Genomic DNA, 24,148 nt, shown 5'->3' on the forward strand with positions numbered 1-24,148 from the left:
GTGTATATTAATAAATCAGTCCTTTTAATATTTTTGCCCTGTTATTGGCGCTCTGGTACCGCTATTCATATCCATTTATTGTCCCTTTCCCCCTGTTGGGGTGCGGTAGAGCTGCCTTTAACTTATTGTTCTTTCACCTGTGGGAGGAATTTAATTAGAATCACTACCCTGGTTTTCCAAGCTGCGCTGCCCTAACCCCTCCGGAACGCTGCCGGGGGTGTTGGTGAAGCTGGGCGTCCATCTCGGCGTTACATGCAACTAACCTGACCACGTGATCCACCACCGAGAGATCAGGATCTGTGAACGCCGCTGGAAATAGATGACAGCCACCAACAGAGCGGAGCTTGTGGAGCTTTACACTGGGGTTGTGCAGAGGTGCACAACTTCATAAGGTTAGTAGCCATCCTCACACCCCTCTAACAATTGCAATACTGAGTCACCCATTGCGCCTTGTTCTCTCCTCTCTTTACATACGTGTATCTAATCTTATCCCGTGTGATACTGTCTGCTGAGCCGTGTATCTAATCCTATCCTGTGTGATACTGTCTGCTGAGCCGTGTATCTAATCCTATCCTGTGTGATACTGTCTGCTGAGCCGTGTATCTAATCCTATCCTGTGTGATACTGTCTGCTGCGCCGTGTATCTAATCTTATCCCGTGTGATACTGTCTGCTGAGCTGTGTATCTAATCCTGCCCTGTGTGATACCGTCTGCTGAACCGTGTATCTAATCCTCTCCTGTGTGATACTGTCTGCTGAGCAGTGTATCTAATCCTCTCCTGTGTGATACCGTCTGCTGAGCCGTGTATCTAATCCTCTCCTGTGTGATACTGTCTGCTGAGCTCTGTATCTAATCCTATCCCGTGTGATACCGCCTGCTGAGCCGTGTATCTAATCCTCTCCTGTGTGATACTGTCTGCTGAGCCGTGTATCTAATCCTCTCCTGTGTGATACTGTCTGCTGAGCCGTGTATCTAATCCTCTTCTGTGTGATTCTGTCTGCTGAGCTGTGTATCTAATCCCATCCTGTGTGATACTGACTGCTGAGCCGTGTATCTAACCCTCTCCTGTGTGATACTGTCTGCTGAGCCGTGTATCTAATCCTCTCCTGTGTGATACTGTCTGCTGAGCTGTGTATCTAATACTCTCCTGTGTGATACTGTCTGCTGAGCCATGTATCTAATCCTCTCCTGTGTGATACTGTCTGCTGAGCTGTGTATCTAATCCTGTCCTGGGTGATACCGTCTGCTGAGCCGTGTATCTAATCCTATCCTGTGTGATACTGTCTGCTGAGCCGTGTATCTAATCCTATCCTGTGTGATACTGTCTGCTGAGCCGTGTATCTAATCCTATCCTGTGTGATACCGTCTGCTGAGCCGTGTATCTAATCCTGTATGATACTGTCTGCTGAGCTGTGTATCTAATCCTCTCCTGTGTGATACTGTCTGCTGAGCCGTGTATCTAATCCTCTCCTGTGTGATACTGTGTGCTGAGCTGTGTATCTAATCCTCTCCTGTATGATACTGTCTTCTGAGCCGTGTATCTAATCCTATCCTGTGTGATACTGTCTGCTGCGCTGTGTATCTAATCCTCTCCTGTGTGATCCTGTCTGCTGAGCCGTGTATCTAATCCTCTCCTGTGTGATACTTGCTGCTGAGCCGTGTATCTAATCCTCTCCTGTGTGATACTGTCTGCTGAGCCATGTATCTAATCCTCTCCTGTGTGATACTGACTGCTGAGCCGTGTATCTAATCCTCTCCTGTGTGATACTGACTGCTGAGCCGTGTATCTAATCCTCTCCTGTGTGATACCGTCTGCTGAGCCGTGTATCTAACCCTATCCTGTGTGCTGAGCTGTGTATCTAATCCTATCCTGTGTGATACTCTCTGCTGAGCCGTGTATCTAACCCTCTCCTGCGTGATAATGTCTGCTGAGCCGTGTATCTAATCCTCTCCTGTGTGATACTGTCTGCTGAGCCGTGTATCTAATCCCATGATGTGCAATACTGTCTGCTGAGCCGTGTATCTAATCTTCTCCTGTGTGATATTGTCTGCTGAGCCGTGTATCTAATCCTCTCCTGTGTGATACTGTGTGCTGAGACGTGTATCTAACCCTCTTCTGTGTGATACTGACTGCTGAACCGTGTATCTAATCCTCTCCTGTGTGATACTCTGCTGAGCCGTGTATCTAATCATCTCCTGTGTGATACTGTCTGCTGAGCTGTGTATCTAACCCTCTTCTGTGTGATACTGACTGCTGAACCGTGTATCTAATCCTATCCTGTGTGATACTGTCTGCTGAGCCGTGTATCTAACCCTCTCCTGTGTGATACTGTCTGCTGAGCCATGTATCTAATCCTCTCCTGTGTGATACTGTCTGCTGAGCCGTGTATCTAATCCTATCCTGTGTGATACTGTCTGCTGAGCCGTGTATCTAATCCTCTCCTGTGTGATACTGTCTGCTGAGCTGTGTATCTAACCCTCTCCTGTGTGATACTGTCTGCTGAGCCGTGTATCTAATCCTCTCCTGTGTGATACTGTCTGCTGAGCCGTGTATCTAATCCTCTCCTGTGTGATACTGTCTGCTGAGCCGTGTATCTAATCCTCTCCTGTGTGATACCGACTGCTGAGCCGTGTATCTAATCCTCTCCTGTGTGATACCGTCTGCTGAGCCGTGTATCTAATCCTGTATGATACTGTCTGCTGAGCCGTGTATCTAATCCTATCCTGTGTGATACTGACTGCTGAGACGTGTATCTAATCCTATCCTGTGTGATACCATCTGCTGAGCCGTGTAACTAATCCTCTCCTGTGTGATACTGTCTGCTGAGCCGTGTATCTAATCCTATCCTGTGTGATACCGTCTGCTGAGCCGTGTATCTAATCCTCTCCTGTGTGATACTGTCTGCTGAGCTGGGTATCTAATCCTGTATGATACTGTCTGCTGAGCCGTGTATCTAATCCTCTCCTGTGTGATACTGTCTGCTGAGCTGGGTATCTAATCCTGTATGATACTGTCTGCTGAGCCGTGTATCTAATCCTCTCCTGTGTGATACTGTCTGCTGAGCTGGGTATCTAATCCTGTATGATACTGTCTGCTGAGCCGTGTATCTAATCCTATCCTGTGTGATACCATCTGCTGAGCCGTGTAACTAATCCTCTCCTGTGTGATACTGTCTGCTGAGCCGTGTATCTAATCCTCTCCTGTGTGATACCGTCTGCTGAGCTGTGTATCTAATCCTCTCCTGTGTGATACCATCTGCTGAGCCGTGTATCTAATCCTATCCTGTGTGATACCGTCTGCTGAGCCGTGTATCTAATCCTCTCCTGTGTGATACTGTCTGCTGAGCTGGGTATCTAATCCTGTATGATACTGTCTGCTGAGCCGTGTATCTAATCCTAAACTGTGTGATACTGTCTGCTGAGCCATGTATCTAATCCTCTCCTGTTTGATACTGTCTGCTGAGCTGGGTATCTAATCCTGTATGATACTGTCTGCTGAGCCGTGTATCTAATCCTATCCTGTGTGATACTGACTGCTGAGACATGTATCTAATCCTATCCTGTGTGATACCATCTGCTGAGCCGTGTATCTAATCCTCTCCTGTGTGATACTGTCTGCTGAGCCGTGTACCTAATCCTCTCCTGTGTGATACTTTCTGCTGAGTCGTGTATCTAATCCCATCCTGTGTGATACCGTCTGCTGAGCTGTGTATCTAATCCTATCCTGTGTGATACTGTCTGCTGAGCCGTGTATCTAATCCCATCCTGTATGATACTGTCTGCTGAGCCGTGTATCTAATCCTCTCCTGTGTGATACTGTCTGCTGAGACGTGTATCTAATCCCTTCCTGTGTGATACTGTCTGCTGAGCTGTGTATCTAATCCTCTCCTGTGTGATACTGTCTGCTGAGCCGTGTATCTAATCCTCTCCTGTGTGATACTGTCTGCTGAGCCGTGTATCTAATCCTCTCCTGTGTGATACTGTCTGCTGAGCCGTGTATCTAATCCTCTCCTGTGTGATACTGTCTGCTGAGCCGTGTATCTAATCCTCTCCTGTGTGATACTGTCTGCTGAGCCGTGTATCTAATCCTCTCCTGTGTGATACTGTCTGCTGAGCCGTGTATCTAATCCTCTCCTGTGTGATACTGTCTGCTGAGCCGTGTATCTAATCCTCTCCTGTGTGATACTGTCTGCTGAGCCGTGTATCTAATCCTCTCCTGTGTGATACTGTCTGCTGAGCCGTGTATCTAATCCTCTCCTGTGTGATACTGTCTGCTGAGACGTGTATCTAACCCTCTTCTGTGTGATACTGACTGCTGAACCGTGTATCTAATCCTCTCCTGTGTGATACTTTCTGCTGAGCCGTGTATCTAATCCTCTCCTGTGTGATACTGTCTGCTGAGCTGTGTATCTAATCCTCTCCTGTGTGATACTGTCTGCTGAGCCGTGTATCTAATCCTCTCCTGTGTGATACTGTCTGCTGAGCCGTGTATCTAATCCTCTCCTGTGTGATACTGTCTGCTGAGCCGTGTATCTAATCCTATCCTGTGTGATACTGTCTGCTGAGCCGTGTATCTAACCCTCTCTTGTGTGATACTGTCTGCTGAGCCGTGTATCTAATCCTCTCCTGTGTGATACTGTCTGCTGGGCCGTGTATCTAATCCTCTCCTGTGTGATACTGTCTGCTGAGCTGGGTATCTAATCCTCTCCTAAGTGATACTGTCTGCTAAGCCGTGTATCTAATTCTCTCCTGTGTGATACTGTCTGCTGAGCCGTGTATCTAATCCTCTCCTGTGTGATACTGTCTGCTGAGCCGTGTATCTAATCCTCTCCTGTGTGATACCGTCTGCTGAGCCGTGTATCTAATCCTCTCCTGTGTGATACCGTCTGCTGAGCCGTGTATCTAATCCTGTATGATACTGTCTGCTGAGCCGTGTATCTAATCCTATCCTGTGTGATACTGACTGCTGAGACGTGTATCTAATCCTATCCTGTGTGATACCGTCTGCTGAGCCGTGTATCTAATCCTCTCCTGTGTGATACTGTCTGCTGAGCCGTGTATCTAATCCTCTCCTGTGTGATACTCTCTGCTGAGCCATGTATCTAATCCTATCCTGTGTGATACTGTCTGCTGAGCCGTGTATCTAATCCTATCCTGTGTGATACTGTCTGCTGAGCCGTGTATCTAATCCTCTCCTGTGTGATACTCTCTGCTGAGCCGTGTATCTAATCCTATCCTGTGTGATACTGTCTGCTGAGCCGTGTATCTAATCCTATCCTGTGTGATACCGACTGCTGAGCCGTGTATCTAATCCTCTCCTGTGTGATACTGTCTGCTGAGCCGTGTATCTAATCCTATCCTGTGTGATACTGTCTGCTGAACCGTGTATCTAATCCTCTCCTGTGTGATACTGTCTGCTGAGCTCTGTATCTAATCCTCTCCTGTGTGATACCGACTGCTGAGCCGTGTATCTAATCCTCTCCTATGTGATACTGTGTGCTGAGCCGTGTAACTAATCCTCTCCTATGTGATACTGTCTGCTGAGCCGTGTATCTAATCCTCTCCTGTGTGATACTGTCTGCTGAGCTGTGTATCTAATCCTCTCCTGTGTGATACTGTCTGCTGAGCCGTGTATCTAACCCTCTCCTGTGTGATACCGTCTGCTGAGCCGTGTATCTAATCCTCTCCTGTGTGATACCGTCTGCTGAGCCGTGTATCTAATCCTCTCCTGTGTGATACTGTGTGCTGAGCCGTGTATCTAATCCTCTCCTGTGTGATACTTTCTGCTGAGCTGTGTATCTAATCCTCTCCTATGTGATACTGTGTGCTGAGCCGTGTATCTAATCCTCTCCTGTGTGATACCGTCTGCTGAGCCGTGTATCTAATCCTATCCTGTGTGATACTGTCTGCTGAGCCGTGTATCTAATCCTCTCCTGTGTGATACTTTCTGCTGAGCTGTGTATCTAATCCTCTCCTATGTGATACTGTGTGCTGAGCCGTGTATCTAACCCTCTCCTGTGTGATACTGTCTGCTGAGCCGTGTATCTAACCCTCTCCTGTGTGCTGAGCCGTGTATCTAATCCTCTCCTGCGTGAAACTGTCTGCTGAGCCGTGTATCTAATCCTCTCCTGTGTGATACTGTCTGCTGAGCCGTGTATCTAACCCTCTCCTGTGTGCTGAGCCGTGTATCTAATCCTCTCCTGTGTGATACTGTCTGCTGAGCCGTGTATCTAATCCTCTCCTGTGTGATACCGTCTGCTGAGCCGTGTATCTAATCCTATCCTGTGTGATACTGTCTGCTGAGCCGTGTATCTAATCCTCTCCTGTGTGATACTTTCTGCTGAGCTGTGTATCTAATCCTCTCCTATGTGATACTGTGTGCTGAGCCGTGTATCTAACCCTCTCCTGTGTGATACTGTCTGCTGAGCCGTGTATCTAACCCTCTCCTGTGTGCTGAGCCGTGTATCTAATCCTCTCCTGCGTGAAACTGTCTGCTGAGCCGTGTATCTAATCCTCTCCTGTGTGATACTGTCTGCTGAGCCGTGTATCTAACCCTCTCCTGTGTGCTGAGCTGTGTATCTAATCCTCTCCTATGTGATACTGTCTGCTGAGCCGTGTATCTAATCCTATCCTGTGTGATACTGTCTGCTGAGCCGTGTATCTAACCCTCTCCTGTGTGCTGAGCCGTGTATCTCATCCTCTCCTGCGTGATACTGTCTGTTGAGCCGTGTATCTAATCCTCTCCTGTGTGATACTGTCTGCTGAGCCGTGTATCTAATCCTCTCCTGTGTGATACTTTATGCTGAGCTGTGTAGCTAATCCTCTCCTATGTGATACTGTCTGCTGAGCCGTGTATCTAATCCTCTCCTGTGTGATACTGTCTGCTGAGCCGTGTATCTAATCCTATCCTGTGTGATACTGTCTGCTGAGCCGTGTATCTAATCCTCTCCTGTGTGATACTGTCTGCTGAGCCATGTATCTAATCCTCTCCTGTGTGATACTGACTGCTGAGCCGTGTATCTAATCCTATCCTGTGTGATACTGTCTGCTGAGCCGTGTATCTAATCCTCTCCTGTGTGATACTGTCTGCTGAGCCGTGTATCTAATCCTCTCCTGTGTGATACTGTCTGCTGAGCCGTGTATCTAATCCTCTCCTGTGTGATACTGTCTGCTGAGCCGTGTATCTAATCCTATCCTGTGTGATACTGTCTGCTGAGCCGTGTATCTAATCCTCTCCTGTGTGATACTGTCTGCTGAGCCATGTATCTAATCCTCTCCTGTGTGATACTGACTGCTGAGCCGTGTATCTAATCCTCTCCTGTGTGATACTGACTGCTGAGTCGTGTATCTAATCCTCTCCTGTGTGATACTGTCTGCTGAGCCGTGTATCTAATCCTCTCCTGTGTGATACTTTCTGCTGAGCTGTGTATCTAATCCTCTACTGTGTGCTGAGCCGTGTATCTAATCCTATCCTGTGTGATACTGTCTGCTGAGCTGTGTATCTAATCCTCTCCTGTGTGATATTGTCTGCTGAGCCGTGTATCTAACCCTCTTCTGTGTGATACAGACTGCTGAGCCGTGTATCTAATCCTCTCCTATGTGATACTTTCTGCTCAGCCGTGTATCTAATCCTCTCCTGTGTGATACTGTCTGCTGAGATGTGTATCTAATCCCTTCCTGTGTGATACTGTCTGCTGAGCTGTGTATCTAATCCTCTCCTGTGATACTGTCTGCTGAGCCGTGTATCTAATCCTCTGCAGTGTGATACTGTCTGCTGAGCTGTGTATCTAATCCTCTCCTGTGTGATACTGTTTGCTGAGCCGTGTATCTAATCCTATCCTGTGTGATACTGTCTGCTGAGCTGTGTATCTAATCCTCTTCTGTGTGATTCTGTCTGCTGAGCTGTGTATCTAATCCCATCCTGTGTGATACTGACTGCTGAGCCGTGTATCTAACCCTCTCCTGTGTGATACTGTCTGCTGAGCCGTGTATCTAATCCTATCCCGTGTGATACCGCCTGCTGAGCCGTGTATCTAATCCTCTCCTGTGTGATACTGTCTGCTGAGCCGTGTATCTAATCCTCTCCTGTGTGATACTGTCTGCTGAGCCGTGTATCTAATCCTCTTCTGTGTGATTCTGTCTGCTGAGCTGTGTATCTAATCCCATCCTGTGTGATACTGACTGCTGAGCCGTGTATCTAACCCTCTCCTGTGTGATACTGTCTGCTGAGCCGTGTATCTAATCCTCTCCTGTGTGATACTGTCTGCTGAGCTGTGTATCTAATACTCTCCTGTGTGATACTGTCTGCTGAGCCGTGTATCTAATCCTCTCCTGTGTGATACTGTCTGCTGAGCCGTGTATCTAATCCTATCCTGTGTGATACTGTCTGCTGAGCCGTGTATCTAATCCTATCCTGTGTGATACTGTCTGCTGAGCCGTGTATCTAATCCTATCCTGTGTGATACCGTCTGCTGAGCCGTGTATCTAATCCTGTATGATACTGTCTGCTGAGCTGTGTATCTAATCCTCTCCTGTGTGATACTGTCTGCTGAGCCGTGTATCTAATCCTCTCCTGTGTGATACTGTGTGCTGAGCTGTGTATCTAATCCTCTCCTGTATGATACTGTCTTCTGAGCCGTGTATCTAATCCTATCCTGTGTGATACTGTCTGCTGCGCTGTGTATCTAATCCTCTCCTGTGTGATCCTGTCTGCTGAGCCGTGTATCTAATCCTCTCCTGTGTGATACTTGCTGCTGAGCCGTGTATCTAATCCTCTCCTGTGTGATACTGTCTGCTGAGCCATGTATCTAACCCTCTCCTGTGTGATACTGACTGCTGAGCCGTGTATCTAATCCTCTCCTGTGTGATACTGACTGCTGAGCCGTGTATCTAATCCTCTCCTGTGTGATACCGTCTGCTGAGCCGTGTATCTAACCCTATCCTGTGTGCTGAGCTGTGTATCTAATCCTATCCTGTGTGATACTCTCTGCTGAGCCGTGTATCTAACCCTCTCCTGCGTGATAATGTCTGCTGAGCCGTGTATCTAATCCTCTCCTGTGTGATACTGTCTGCTGAGCCGTGTATCTAATCCCATGATGTGCAATACTGTCTGCTGAGCCGTGTATCTAATCTTCTCCTGTGTGATATTGTCTGCTGAGCCGTGTATCTAATCCTCTCCTGTGTGATACTGTGTGCTGAGACGTGTATCTAACCCTCTTCTGTGTGATACTGACTGCTGAACCGTGTATCTAATCCTCTCCTGTGTGATACTCTGCTGAGCCGTGTATCTAATCATCTCCTGTGTGATACTGTCTGCTGAGCTGTGTATCTAACCCTCTTCTGTGTGATACTGACTGCTGAACCGTGTATCTAATCCTATCCTGTGTGATACTGTCTGCTGAGCCGTGTATCTAATCCTCTCCTGTGTGATACTGTCTGCTGAGCCGTGTATCTAACCCTCTTCTGTGTGATACTGACTGCTGAACCGTGTATCTAATCCTATCCTGTGTGATACTGTCTGCTGAGCCATGTATCTAATCCTCTCCTGTGTGATACTGTCTGCTGAGCCGTGTATCTAATCCTCTCCTGTGTGATACTGTCTGCTGAGCCGTGTATCTAACCCTCTCCTGTGTGATACCGTCTGCTGAGCCGTGTATCTAATCCTCTCCTGTGTGATACCGTCTGCTGAGCCGTGTATCTAATCCTCTCCTGTGTGATACTGTGTGCTGAGCCGTGTATCTAATCCTCTCCTGTGTGATACTTTCTGCTGAGCTGTGTATCTAATCCTCTCCTATGTGATACTGTGTGCTGAGCCGTGTATCTAATCCTCTCCTGTGTGATACCGTCTGCTGAGCCGTGTATCTAATCCTATCCTGTGTGATACTGTCTGCTGAGCCGTGTATCTAATCCTCTCCTGTGTGATACTTTCTGCTGAGCTGTGTATCTAATCCTCTCCTATGTGATACTGTGTGCTGAGCCGTGTATCTAACCCTCTCCTGTGTGATACTGTCTGCTGAGCCGTGTATCTAACCCTCTCCTGTGTGCTGAGCCGTGTATCTAATCCTCTCCTGCGTGAAACTGTCTGCTGAGCCGTGTATCTAATCCTCTCCTGTGTGATACTGTCTGCTGAGCCGTGTATCTAACCCTCTCCTGTGTGCTGAGCCGTGTATCTAATCCTCTCCTGTGTGATACTGTCTGCTGAGCCGTGTATCTAATCCTCTCCTGTGTGATACCGTCTGCTGAGCCGTGTATCTAATCCTATCCTGTGTGATACTGTCTGCTGAGCCGTGTATCTAATCCTCTCCTGTGTGATACTTTCTGCTGAGCTGTGTATCTAATCCTCTCCTATGTGATACTGTGTGCTGAGCCGTGTATCTAACCCTCTCCTGTGTGATACTGTCTGCTGAGCCGTGTATCTAACCCTCTCCTGTGTGCTGAGCCGTGTATCTAATCCTCTCCTGCGTGAAACTGTCTGCTGAGCCGTGTATCTAATCCTCTCCTGTGTGATACTGTCTGCTGAGCCGTGTATCTAACCCTCTCCTGTGTGCTGAGCTGTGTATCTAATCCTCTCCTATGTGATACTGTCTGCTGAGCCGTGTATCTAATCCTATCCTGTGTGATACTGTCTGCTGAGCCGTGTATCTAACCCTCTCCTGTGTGCTGAGCCGTGTATCTCATCCTCTCCTGCGTGATACTGTCTGTTGAGCCGTGTATCTAATCCTCTCCTGTGTGATACTGTCTGCTGAGCCGTGTATCTAATCCTCTCCTGTGTGATACTTTATGCTGAGCTGTGTAGCTAATCCTCTCCTATGTGATACTGTCTGCTGAGCCGTGTATCTAATCCTCTCCTGTGTGATACTGTCTGCTGAGCCGTGTATCTAATCCTATCCTGTGTGATACTGTCTGCTGAGCCGTGTATCTAATCCTCTCCTGTGTGATACTGTCTGCTGAGCCATGTATCTAATCCTCTCCTGTGTGATACTGACTGCTGAGCCGTGTATCTAATCCTATCCTGTGTGATACTGTCTGCTGAGCCGTGTATCTAATCCTCTCCTGTGTGATACTGTCTGCTGAGCCGTGTATCTAATCCTCTCCTGTGTGATACTGTCTGCTGAGCCGTGTATCTAATCCTCTCCTGTGTGATACTGTCTGCTGAGCCGTGTATCTAATCCTATCCTGTGTGATACTGTCTGCTGAGCCGTGTATCTAATCCTCTCCTGTGTGATACTGTCTGCTGAGCCATGTATCTAATCCTCTCCTGTGTGATACTGACTGCTGAGCCGTGTATCTAATCCTCTCCTGTGTGATACTGACTGCTGAGTCGTGTATCTAATCCTCTCCTGTGTGATACTGTCTGCTGAGCCGTGTATCTAATCCTCTCCTGTGTGATACTTTCTGCTGAGCTGTGTATCTAATCCTCTACTGTGTGCTGAGCCGTGTATCTAATCCTATCCTGTGTGATACTGTCTGCTGAGCTGTGTATCTAATCCTCTTCTGTGTGATACAGACTGCTGAGCCGTGTATCTAATCCTCTACTGTCTGCTGAGCCGTGTATCTAACCCTCTTCTGTGTGATACAGACTGCTGAGCCGTGTATCTAATCCTCTCCTATGTGATACTTTCTGCTCAGCCGTGTATCTAATCCTCTCCTGTGTGATACTGTCTGCTGAGATGTGTATCTAATCCCTTCCTGTGTGATACTGTCTGCTGAGCCGTGTATCTAATCCTCTGCAGTGTGATACTGTCTGCTGAGCTGTGTATCTAATCCTCTCCTGTGTGATACTGTTTGCTGAGCCGTGTATCTAATCCTATCCTGTGTGATACTGTCTGCTGAGCTGTGTATCTAATCCTCTTCTGTGTGATTCTGTCTGCTGAGCTGTGTATCTAATCCCATCCTGTGTGATACTGACTGCTGAGCCGTGTATCTAACCCTCTCCTGTGTGATACTGTCTGCTGAGCCGTGTATCTAATCCTATCCCGTGTGATACCGCCTGCTGAGCCGTGTATCTAATCCTCTCCTGTGTGATACTGTCTGCTGAGCCGTGTATCTAATCCTCTCCTGTGTGATACTGTCTGCTGAGCCGTGTATCTAATCCTCTTCTGTGTGATTCTGTCTGCTGAGCTGTGTATCTAATCCCATCCTGTGTGATACTGACTGCTGAGCCGTGTATCTAACCCTCTCCTGTGTGATACTGTCTGCTGAGCCGTGTATCTAATCCTCTCCTGTGTGATACTGTCTGCTGAGCTGTGTATCTAATACTCTCCTGTGTGATACTGTCTGCTGAGCCGTGTATCTAATCCTCTCCTGTGTGATACTGTCTGCTGAGCCGTGTATCTAATCCTATCCTGTGTGATACTGTCTGCTGAGCCGTGTATCTAATCCTATCCTGTGTGATACTGTCTGCTGAGCCGTGTATCTAATCCTATCCTGTGTGATACCGTCTGCTGAGCCGTGTATCTAATCCTGTATGATACTGTCTGCTGAGCTGTGTATCTAATCCTCTCCTGTGTGATACTGTCTGCTGAGCCGTGTATCTAATCCTCTCCTGTGTGATACTGTGTGCTGAGCTGTGTATCTAATCCTCTCCTGTATGATACTGTCTTCTGAGCCGTGTATCTAATCCTATCCTGTGTGATACTGTCTGCTGCGCTGTGTATCTAATCCTCTCCTGTGTGATCCTGTCTGCTGAGCCGTGTATCTAATCCTCTCCTGTGTGATACTTGCTGCTGAGCCGTGTATCTAATCCTCTCCTGTGTGATACTGTCTGCTGAGCCATGTATCTAACCCTCTCCTGTGTGATACTGACTGCTGAGCCGTGTATCTAATCCTCTCCTGTGTGATACTGACTGCTGAGCCGTGTATCTAATCCTCTCCTGTGTGATACCGTCTGCTGAGCCGTGTATCTAACCCTATCCTGTGTGCTGAGCTGTGTATCTAATCCTATCCTGTGTGATACTCTCTGCTGAGCCGTGTATCTAACCCTCTCCTGCGTGATAATGTCTGCTGAGCCGTGTATCTAATCCTCTCCTGTGTGATACTGTCTGCTGAGCCGTGTATCTAATCCCATGATGTGCAATACTGTCTGCTGAGCCGTGTATCTAATCTTCTCCTGTGTGATATTGTCTGCTGAGCCGTGTATCTAATCCTCTCCTGTGTGATACTGTGTGCTGAGACGTGTATCTAACCCTCTTCTGTGTGATACTGACTGCTGAACCGTGTATCTAATCCTCTCCTGTGTGATACTCTGCTGAGCCGTGTATCTAATCATCTCCTGTGTGATACTGTCTGCTGAGCTGTGTATCTAACCCTCTTCTGTGTGATACTGACTGCTGAACCGTGTATCTAATCCTATCCTGTGTGATACTGTCTGCTGAGCCGTGTATCTAATCCTCTCCTGTGTGATACTGTCTGCTGAGCCGTGTATCTAACCCTCTTCTGTGTGATACTGACTGCTGAACCGTGTATCTAATCCTATCCTGTGTGATACTGTCTGCTGAGCCATGTATCTAATCCTCTCCTGTGTGATACTGTCTGCTGAGCCGTGTATCTAATCCTCTCCTGTGTGATACTGTCTGCTGAGCCGTGTATCTAATCCTCTCCTGTGTGATACCGACTGCTGAGCCGTGTATCTAATCCTCTCCTGTGTGATACCGTCTGCTGAGCCGTGTATCTAATCCTGTATGATACTGTCTGCTGAGCCGTGTATCTAATCCTATCCTGTGTGATACTGACTGCTGAGACGTGTATCTAATCCTATCCTGTGTGATACCATCTGCTGAGCCGTGTAACTAATCCTCTCCTGTGTGATACTGTCTGCTGAGCCGTGTATCTAATCCTCTCCTGTGTGATACTGTCTGCTGAGCCGTGTATCTAATCCTATCCTGTGTGATACCGTCTGCTGAGCCGTGTATCTAATCCTCTCCTGTGTGATACTGTCTGCTGAGCTGGGTATCTAATCCTGTATGATACTGTCTGCTGAGCCGTGTATCTAATCCTCTCCTGTGTGATACTGTCTGCTGAGCTGGGTATCTAATCCTGTATGATACTGTCTGCTGAGCCGTGTATCTAATCCTCTCCTGTGTGATACTGTCTGCTGAGCTGGGTATCTAATCCTGTATGATACTGTCTGCTGAGCCGTGTATCTAATCCTATCCTGTGTGATACCATCTGCTGAGCCGTGTAACTAATCCTCTCCTGTGTGATACTGTCTGCTGAGCCGTGTATCTAATCCTCTCCTGTGTGATACCGTCTGCTGAGCTGTGTATCTAATCCTCTCCTGTGTGATACCATCTGCTGAGCCGTGTATCTAATCCTATCCTGTGTGATACCGTCTGCTGAGCCGTGTATCTAATCCTCTCCTGTGTGATACTGTCTGCTGAGCTGGGTATCTAATCCTGTATGATACTGTCTGCTGAGCCGTGTATCTAATCCTAAACTGTGTGATACTGTCTGCTGAGCCATGTATCTAATCCTCTCCTGTTTGATACTGTCTGCTGAGCTGGGTATCTAATCCTGTATGATACTGTCTGCTAAGCCGTGTATCTAATCCTATCCTGTGTGATACTGACTGCTGAGACGTGTATCTAATCCTATCCTGTGTGATACCATCTGCTGAGCCGTGTATCTAATCCTCTCCTGTGTGATACTGTCTGCTGAGCCGTGTACCTAATCCCATGATGTGCGATACTGTCTACTGAGCTGGGTATCTAATCCTCTCCTGTGTGATACTGTCTGCTGAGCCGTGTATCTAATCCTCTCCTGTGTGATACTTTCTGCTGAGTCGTGTATCTAATCCCATCCTGTGTGATACCGTCTGCTGAGCTGTGTATCTAATCCTATCCTGTGTGATACTGTCTGCTGAGCCGTGTATCTAATCCCATCCTGTATGATACTGTCTGCTGAGCCGTGTATCTAATCCCATCCTGTATGATACTGTCTGCTGAGCCGTGTATCTAATCCTCTCCTGTGTGATACTGTCTGCTGAGACGTGTATCTAATCCCTTCCTGTGTGATACTGTCTGCTGAGCTGTGTATCTAATCCTCTCCTGTGTGATACTGTCTGCTGAGCCGTGTATCTAATCCTCTCCTGTGTGATACTGTCTGCTGAGCCGTGTATCTAATCCTCTCCTGTGTGATACTGTCTGCTGAGCCGTGTATCTAATCCTCTCCTGTGTGATACTGTCTGCTGAGCCGTGTATCTAATCCTCTCCTGTGTGATACTGTCTGCTGAGCCGTGTATCTAATCCTCTCCTGTGTGATACTGTCTGCTGAGCCGTGTATCTAATCCTCTCCTGTGTGATACTGTCTGCTGAGCCGTGTATCTAATCCTCTCCTGTGTGATACTGTCTGCTGAGCCGTGTATCTAATCCTCTCCTGTGTGATACTGTCTGCTGAGACGTGTATCTAACCCTCTTCTGTGTGATACTGACTGCTGAACCGTGTATCTAATCCTCTCCTGTGTGATACTTTCTGCTGAGCCGTGTATCTAATCCTCTCCTGTGTGATACTGTCTGCTGAGCTGTGTATCTAATCCTCTCCTGTGTGATACTGTCTGCTGAGCCGTGTATCTAATCCTCTCCTGTGTGATACTGTCTGCTGAGCCGTGTATCTAATCCTCTCCTGTGTGATACTGTCTGCTGAGCCGTGTATCTAATCCTATCCTGTGTGATACTGTCTGCTGAGCCGTGTATCTAACCCTCTCTTGTGTGATACTGTCTGCTGAGCCGTGTATCTAATCCTCTCCTGTGTGATACTGTCTGCTGGGCCGTGTATCTAATCCTCTCCTGTGTGATACTGTCTGCTGAGCTGGGTATCTAATCCTCTCCTAAGTGATACTGTCTGCTAAGCCGTGTATCTAATTCTCTCCTGTGTGATACTGTCTGCTGAGCCGTGTATCTAATCCTCTCCTGTGTGATACTGTCTGCTGAGCCGTGTATCTAATCCTCTCCTGTGTGATACTGTCTGCTGAGCCGTGTATCTAATCCTCTCCTGTGTGATACCGTCTGCTGAGCCGTGTATCTAATCCTCTCCTGTGTGATACCGTCTGCTGAGCCGTGTATCTAATCCTGTATGATACTGTCTGCTGAGCCGTGTATCTAATCCTATCCTGTGTGATACTGACTGCTGAGACGTGTATCTAATCCTATCCTGTGTGATACCGTCTGCTGAGCCGTGTATCTAATCCTCTCCTGTGTGATACTGTCTGCTGAGCCGTGTATCTAATCCTCTCCTGTGTGATACTCTCTGCTGAGCCATGTATCTAATCCTATCCTGTGTGATACTGTCTGCTGAGCCGTGTATCTAATCCTATCCTGTGTGATACTGTCTGCTGAGCCGTGTATCTAATCCTCTCCTGTGTGATACTGTCTGCTGAGCCGTGTATCTAATCCTCTCCTGCGTGATACTGTCTGCTGAGCCGTGTATCTAATCCTCTCCTGTGTGATGCTGTCTGCTGAGCCGTGTATCTAATCCTCTCCTGTGTGATACTTTCTGCTGAGCTGTGTATCTAATCCTCTCCTGTGTGATACTGTCTGCTGAGCCGTGTATCTAATCCTCTCCTGTGTGATACTTTCTGCTGAGCCGTGTATCTAATCCTCTCCTGTGTGATACTTTCTGCTGAGCCGTGTATCTAATCCTCTCCTGTGTGATACTGTCTGCTGAGCCATGTATCTAATCCTATCCTGTGTGATACTGTCTGCTGAGCCGTGTATCTAATCCTATCCTGTGTGATACCGACTGCTGAGCCGTGTATCTAATCCTCTCCTGTGTGATACTGTCTGCTGAGCCGTGTATCTAATCCTATCCTGTGTGATACTGTCTGCTGAACCGTGTATCTAATCCTCTCCTGTGTGATACTGTCTGCTGAGCTCTGTATCTAATCCTCTCCTGTGTGATACCGACTGCTGAGCCGTGTATCTAATCCTCTCCTATGTGATACTGTGTGCTGAGCCGTGTAACTAATCCTCTCCTATGTGATACTGTCTGCTGAGCCGTGTATCTAATCCTCTCCTGTGTGATACTGTCTGCTGAGCTGTGTATCTAATCCTCTCCTGTGTGATACTGTCTGCTGAGCCGTGTATCTAACCCTCTCCTGTGTGATACCGTCTGCTGAGCCGTGTATCTAATCCTCTCCTGTGTGATACCGTCTGCTGAGCCGTGTATCTAATCCTCTCCTGTGTGATACTGTGTGCTGAGCCGTGTATCTAATCCTCTCCTGTGTGATACTTTCTGCTGAGCTGTGTATCTAATCCTCTCCTATGTGATACTGTGTGCTGAGCCGTGTATCTAATCCTCTCCTGTGTGATACCGTCTGCTGAGCCGTGTATCTAATCCTATCCTGTGTGATACTGTCTGCTGAGCCGTGTATCTAATCCTCTCCTGTGTGATACTTTCTGCTGAGCTGTGTATCTAATCCTCTCCTATGTGATACTGTGTGCTGAGCCGTGTATCTAACCCTCTCCTGTGTGATACTGTCTGCTGAGCCGTGTATCTAACCCTCTCCTGTGTGCTGAGCCGTGTATCTAATCCTCTCCTGCGTGAAACTGTCTGCTGAGCCGTGTATCTAATCCTCTCCTGTGTGATACTGTCTGCTGAGCCGTGTATCTAACCCTCTCCTGTGTGCTGAGCCGTGTATCTAATCCTCTCCTGTGTGATACTGTCTGCTGAGCCGTGTATCTAATCCTCTCCTGTGTGATACCGTCTGCTGAGCCGTGTATCTAATCCTATCCTGTGTGATACTGTCTGCTGAGCCGTGTATCTAATCCTCTCCTGTGTGATACTTTCTGCTGAGCTGTGTATCTAATCCTCTCCTATGTGATACTGTGTGCTGAGCCGTGTATCTAACCCTCTCCTGTGTGATACTGTCTGCTGAGCCGTGTATCTAACCCTCTCCTGTGTGCTGAGCCGTGTATCTAATCCTCTCCTGCGTGAAACTGTCTGCTGAGCCGTGTATCTAATCCTCTCCTGTGTGATACTTTATGCTGAGCTGTGTATCTAATCCTCTCCTATGTGATACTGTCTGCTGAGCCGTGTATCTAACCCTCTCCTGTGTGCTGAGCCGTGTATCTCATCCTCTCCTGCGTGATACTGTCTGTTGAGCCGTGTATCTAATCCTCTCCTGTGTGATACTTTATGCTGAGCTGTGTATCTAATCCTCTCCTATGTGATACTGTCTGCTGAGCCGTGTATCTAATCCTCTCCTGTGTGATACTGTCTGCTGAGCCGTGTATCTAATCCTATCCTGTGTGATACTGTCTGCTGAGCCGTGTATCTAATCCTCTCCTGTGTGATACTGTCTGCTGAGCCATGTATCTAATCCTCTCCTGTGTGATACTGACTGCTGAGCCGTGTATCTAATCCTATCCTGTGTGATACTGTCTGGTGAGCCGTGTATCTAATCCTCTCCTGTGTGATACTGTCTGCTGAGCCGTGTATCTAATCCTCTCCTGTGTGATACTGTCTGCTGAGCCGTGTATCTAATCCTCTCCTGTGTGATACTGTCTGCTGAGCCGTGTATCTAATCCTATCCTGTGTGATACTGTCTGCTGAGCCGTGTATCTAATCCTCTCCTGTGTGATACTGTCTGCTGAGCCATGTATCTAATCCTCTCCTGTGTGATACTGACTGCTGAGCCGTGTATCTAATCCTCTCCTGTGTGATACTGACTGCTGAGTCGTGTATCTAATCCTCTCCTGTGTGATACTGTCTGCTGAGCCGTGTATCTAATCCTCTCCTGTGTGATACTTTCTGCTGAGCTGTGTATCTAATCCTCTACTGTGTGCTGAGCCGTGTATCTAATCCTATCCTGTGTGATACTGTCTGCTGAGCTGTGTATCTAATCCTCTCCTGTGTGATATTGTCTGCTGAGCCGTGTATCTAACCCTCTTCTGTGTGATACAGACTGCTGAGCCGTGTATCTAATCCTCTCCTATGTGATACTTTCTGCTCAGCCGTGTATCTAATCCTCTCCTGTGTGATACTGTCTGCTGAGATGTGTATCTAATCCCTTCCTGTGTGATACTGTCTGCTGAGCTGTGTATCTAATCCTCTCCTGTGATACTGTCTGCTGAGCCGTGTATCTAATCCTCTGCAGTGTGATACTGTCTGCTGAGCTGTGTATCTAATCCTCTCCTGTGTGATACTGTTTGCTGAGCCGTGTATCTAATCCTATCCTGTGTGATACTGTTTGCTGAGCCGTGTATCTAATCCTCTCCTGTGTGATACTGTTTGCTGAGCCGTGTATCTAATCCTCTCCAGTGTGATACTGTTTGCTGAGCCGTGTATCTAATCCTATCCTGTGTGATACTGTCTGCTGAGCTGTGTATCTAATCCTATCCTGTGTGATGCTGTCTGCTGAGCCGTGTATCTAATCCTCTCTTGTGTGATACCGTCTGCTGAGCTATGTATCTAATCCTCTCCTGTGTGATACTGTCTGCTGAGCCGTGTATCTAATCCTCTCCTGTGTGATACTGTCTGCTGAGCCGTGTATCTAATCCTCTCCTGTGTGATACTGTCTGCTGAGCCGTGTATCTAATCCTCTCCTGTGTGATACTGTCTGCTGAGCCGTGTATCTAATCCTCTCCTGTGTGATACTGTCTGCTGAGCCGTGTATCTAATCCTCTCCTGTGTGATACTGTCTGCTGAGCCGTGTATCTAATCCTCTCCTGTGTGATACTGTCTGCTGAGCCGTGTATCTAATCCTCTCCTGTGTGATACTGTCTGCTGAGCCGTGTATCTAATCCTCTCCTGTGTGATACTGTCTGCTGAGACGTGTATCTAACCCTCTTCTGTGTGATACTGACTGCTGAACCGTGTATCTAATCCTCTCCTGTGTGATACTTTCTGCTGAGCCGTGTATCTAATCCTCTCCTGTGTGATACTGTCTGCTGAGACGTGTATCTAACCCTCTTCTGTGTGATGCTGACTGCTGAACCGTGTATCTAATCCTCTCCTGTGTGATACTGTCTGCTGAGCCGTGTATCTAACCCTCTCTTGTGTGATACTGTCTGCTGAGCCGTGTATCTAATCCTCTCCTGTGTGATACTGTCTGCTGGGCCGTGTATCTAATCCTCTCCTGTGTGATACTGTCTGCTGAGCTGGGTATCTAATCCTCTCCTAAGTGATACTGTCTGCTGAGCCGTGTATCTAATCCTCTCCTGTGTGATACTGTCTGCTGAGCCGTGTATCTAATCCTCTCCTGTGTGATACTGTCTGCTAAGCCGTGTATCTAATTCTCTCCTGTGTGATACTGTCTGCTGAGCCGTGTATCTAATCCTCTCCTGTGTGATACTGTCTGCTGAGCCGTGTATCTAATCCTCTCCTGTGTGATACTGTCTGCTGAGCCGTGTATCTAATCCTCTCCTGTGTGATACCGTCTGCTGAGCCGTGTATCTAATCCTCTCCTGTGTGATACCGTCTGCTGAGCCGTGTATCTAATCCTGTATGATACTGTCTGCTGAGCCGTGTATCTAATCCTATCCTGTGTGATACTGACTGCTGAGACGTGTATCTAATCCTATCCTGTGTGATACCGTCTGCTGAGCCGTGTATCTAATCCTCTCCTGTGTGATACTGTCTGCTGAGCCGTGTATCTAATCCTCTCCTGTGTGATACTCTCTGCTGAGCCATGTATCTAATCCTATCCTGTGTGATACTGTCTGCTGAGCCGTGTATCTAATCCTATCCTGTGTGATACTGTCTGCTGAGCCGTGTATCTAATCCTCTCCTGTGTGATACTGTCTGCTGAGCCGTGTATCTAATCCTCTCCTGCGTGATACTGTCTGCTGAGCCGTGTATCTAATCCTCTCCTGTGTGATGCTGTCTGCTGAGCCGTGTATCTAATCCTCTCCTGTGTGATACTTTCTGCTGAGCTGTGTATCTAATCCTCTCCTGTGTGATACTTTCTGCTGAGCCGTGTATCTAATCCTCTCCTGTGTGATACTGTCTGCTGAGCCATGTATCTAATCCTATCCTGTGTGATACTGTCTGCTGAGCCGTGTATCTAATCCTATCCTGTGTGATACCGACTGCTGAGCCGTGTATCTAATCCTCTCCTGTGTGATACTGTCTGCTGAGCCGTGTATCTAATCCTATCCTGTGTGATACTGTCTGCTGAACCGTGTATCTAATCCTCTCCTGTGTGATACTGTCTGCTGAGCTCTGTATCTAATCCTCTCCTGTGTGATACCGACTGCTGAGCCGTGTATCTAATCCTCTCCTATGTGATACTGTGTGCTGAGCCGTGTAACTAATCCTCTCCTATGTGATACTGTCTGCTGAGCCGTGTATCTAATCCTCTCCTGTGTGATACTGTCTGCTGAGCTGTGTATCTAATCCTCTCCTGTGTGATACTGTCTGCTGAGCCGTGTATCTAACCCTCTCCTGTGTGATACCGTCTGCTGAGCCGTGTATCTAATCCTCTCCTGTGTGATACCGTCTGCTGAGCCGTGTATCTAATCCTCTCCTGTGTGATACTGTGTGCTGAGCCGTGTATCTAATCCTCTCCTGTGTGATACTTTCTGCTGAGCTGTGTATCTAATCCTCTCCTATGTGATACTGTGTGCTGAGCCGTGTATCTAATCCTCTCCTGTGTGATACCGTCTGCTGAGCCGTGTATCTAATCCTATCCTGTGTGATACTGTCTGCTGAGCCGTGTATCTAATCCTCTCCTGTGTGATACTTTCTGCTGAGCTGTGTATCTAATCCTCTCCTATGTGATACTGTGTGCTGAGCCGTGTATCTAACCCTCTCCTGTGTGATACTGTCTGCTGAGCCGTGTATCTAACCCTCTCCTGTGTGCTGAGCCGTGTATCTAATCCTCTCCTGCGTGAAACTGTCTGCTGAGCCGTGTATCTAATCCTCTCCTGTGTGATACTGTCTGCTGAGCCGTGTATCTAACCCTCTCCTGTGTGCTGAGCCGTGTATCTAATCCTCTCCTGTGTGATACTGTCTGCTGAGCCGTGTATCTAATCCTCTCCTGTGTGATACCGTCTGCTGAGCCGTGTATCTAATCCTATCCTGTGTGATACTGTCTGCTGAGCCGTGTATCTAATCCTCTCCTGTGTGATACTTTCTGCTGAGCTGTGTATCTAATCCTCTCCTATGTGATACTGTGTGCTGAGCCGTGTATCTAACCCTCTCCTGTGTGATACTGTCTGCTGAGCCGTGTATCTAACCCTCTCCTGTGTGCTGAGCCGTGTATCTAATCCTCTCCTGCGTGAAACTGTCTGCTGAGCCGTGTATCTAATCCTCTCCTGTGTGATACTGTCTGCTGAGCCGTGTATCTAACCCTCTCCTATGTGATACTGTCTGCTGAGCCGTGTATCTAATCCTATCCTGTGTGATACTGTCTGCTGAGCCGTGTATCTAACCCTCTCCTGTGTGCTGAGCCGTGTATCTCATCCTCTCCTGCGTGATACTGTCTGTTGAGCCGTGTATCTAATCCTCTCCTGTGTGATACTGTCTGCTGAGCCGTGTATCTAATCCTCTCCTGTGTGATACTTTATGCTGAGCTGTGTAGCTAATCCTCTCCTATGTGATACTGTCTGCTGAGCCGTGTATCTAATCCTCTCCTGTGTGATACTGTCTGCTGAGCCGTGTATCTAATCCTATCCTGTGTGATACTGTCTGCTGAGCCGTGTATCTAATCCTCTCCTGTGTGATACTGTCTGCTGAGCCATGTATCTAATCCTCTCCTGTGTGATACTGACTGCTGAGCCGTGTATCTAATCCTATCCTGTGTGATACTGTCTGCTGAGCCGTGTATCTAATCCTCTCCTGTGTGATACTGTCTGCTGAGCCGTGTATCTAATCCTCTCCTGTGTGATACTGTCTGCTGAGCCGTGTATCTAATCCTATCCTGTGTGATACTGTCTGCTGAGTCGTGTATCTAATCCTCTCCTGTGTGATACTGTCTGCTGAGCCATGTATCTAATCCTCTCCTGTGTGATACTGACTGCTGAGCCGTGTATCTAATCCTCTCCTGTGTGATACTGACTGCTGAGTCGTGTATCTAATCCTCTCCTGTGTGATACTGTCTGCTGAGCCGTGTATCTAATCCTCTCCTGTGTGATACTTTCTGCTGAGCTGTGTATCTAATCCTCTACTGTGTGCTGAGCCGTGTATCTAATCCTATCCTGTGTGATACTGTCTGCTGAGCTGTGTATCTAATCCTCTCCTGTGTGATATTGTCTGCTGAGCCGTGTATCTAACCCTCTTCTGTGTGATACAGACTGCTGAGCCGTGTATCTAATCCTCTCCTATGTGATACTTTCTGCTCAGCCGTGTATCTAATCCTCTCCTGTGATACTGTCTGCTGAGCCGTGTATCTAATCCTCTGCAGTGTGATACTGTCTGCTGAGCTGTGTATCTAATCCTCTCCTGTGTGATACTGTTTGCTGAGCCGTGTATCTAATCCTATCCTGTGTGATACTGTCTGCTGAGCTGTGTATCTAATCCTATCCTGTGTGATACTGTCTGCTGAGCCGTGTATCTAATACTCTCCTGTGTGATACTGTCTGCTGAGCTGTGTATCTAATCCTCTCCTGTGTAATGCTGTCTGCTGAGCCGTGTATCTAATCCTCTCCTGTGTGATACCGTCTGCTGAGCTGTGTATCTAACCCTCTCCTGTGTGATACTGTCTGCTGAGCCGTGTATCTAATCCTATGATGTGTGATACCGTCTGCTGAGCCGTGTATCTAATCCTCTCCTGTGTGATACTGTCTGCTGAGCTGTGTATCTAATCCTCTCTTGTGTGATACTGTCTGCTGAGCTGTGTATCTAATCCTCTCCCGTATGATACTGTCTGCTGAGCCGTGTATCTAATCCTCTCCTGTGTGATGCTGTCTGCTGAGCCGTGTATCTAATCCTCTCCTGTGTGATACCGTCTGCTGAGCCGTGTATCTAATACTATGATGTGTGATACCGTCTGCTGAGCCGTGTATCTAATCCTCTCCTGTGTGATACTGTCTGCTGAGCCGTGTATCTAATCCTCTCCTGTGTGATACTGTCTGCTGAGCCGTGTATCTAATCCTCTCCTGTGTGATACTGTCTGCTGAGCCGTGTATCTAATACTATGATGTGTGATACCGTCTGCTGAGCCGTGTATCTAATCCTCTCCTGTGTGATACTGTCTGCTGAGCTGTGTATCTAA

At 47.7% G+C, this 24,148-nt stretch overlaps 1 long non-coding RNA gene across 1 annotated transcript in view; it reads left to right on the forward strand.

Annotated features, from left to right (window-relative positions):
* Positions 1-24,148, forward strand: part of LOC141172185 (uncharacterized) — a 33,513-nt gene that overhangs the window by 567 nt on the left and 8,798 nt on the right. The window lies entirely within an intron of this gene.

The sequence above is a fragment of the Phyllobates terribilis genome, unplaced genomic scaffold, assembly GCF_046119375.1.
Source record: "Phyllobates terribilis strain yellow unplaced genomic scaffold, ASM4611937v1 Scaffold_12__6_contigs__length_324123572, whole genome shotgun sequence".
Lineage (NCBI taxonomy): Eukaryota > Metazoa > Chordata > Amphibia > Anura > Dendrobatidae > Phyllobates > Phyllobates terribilis.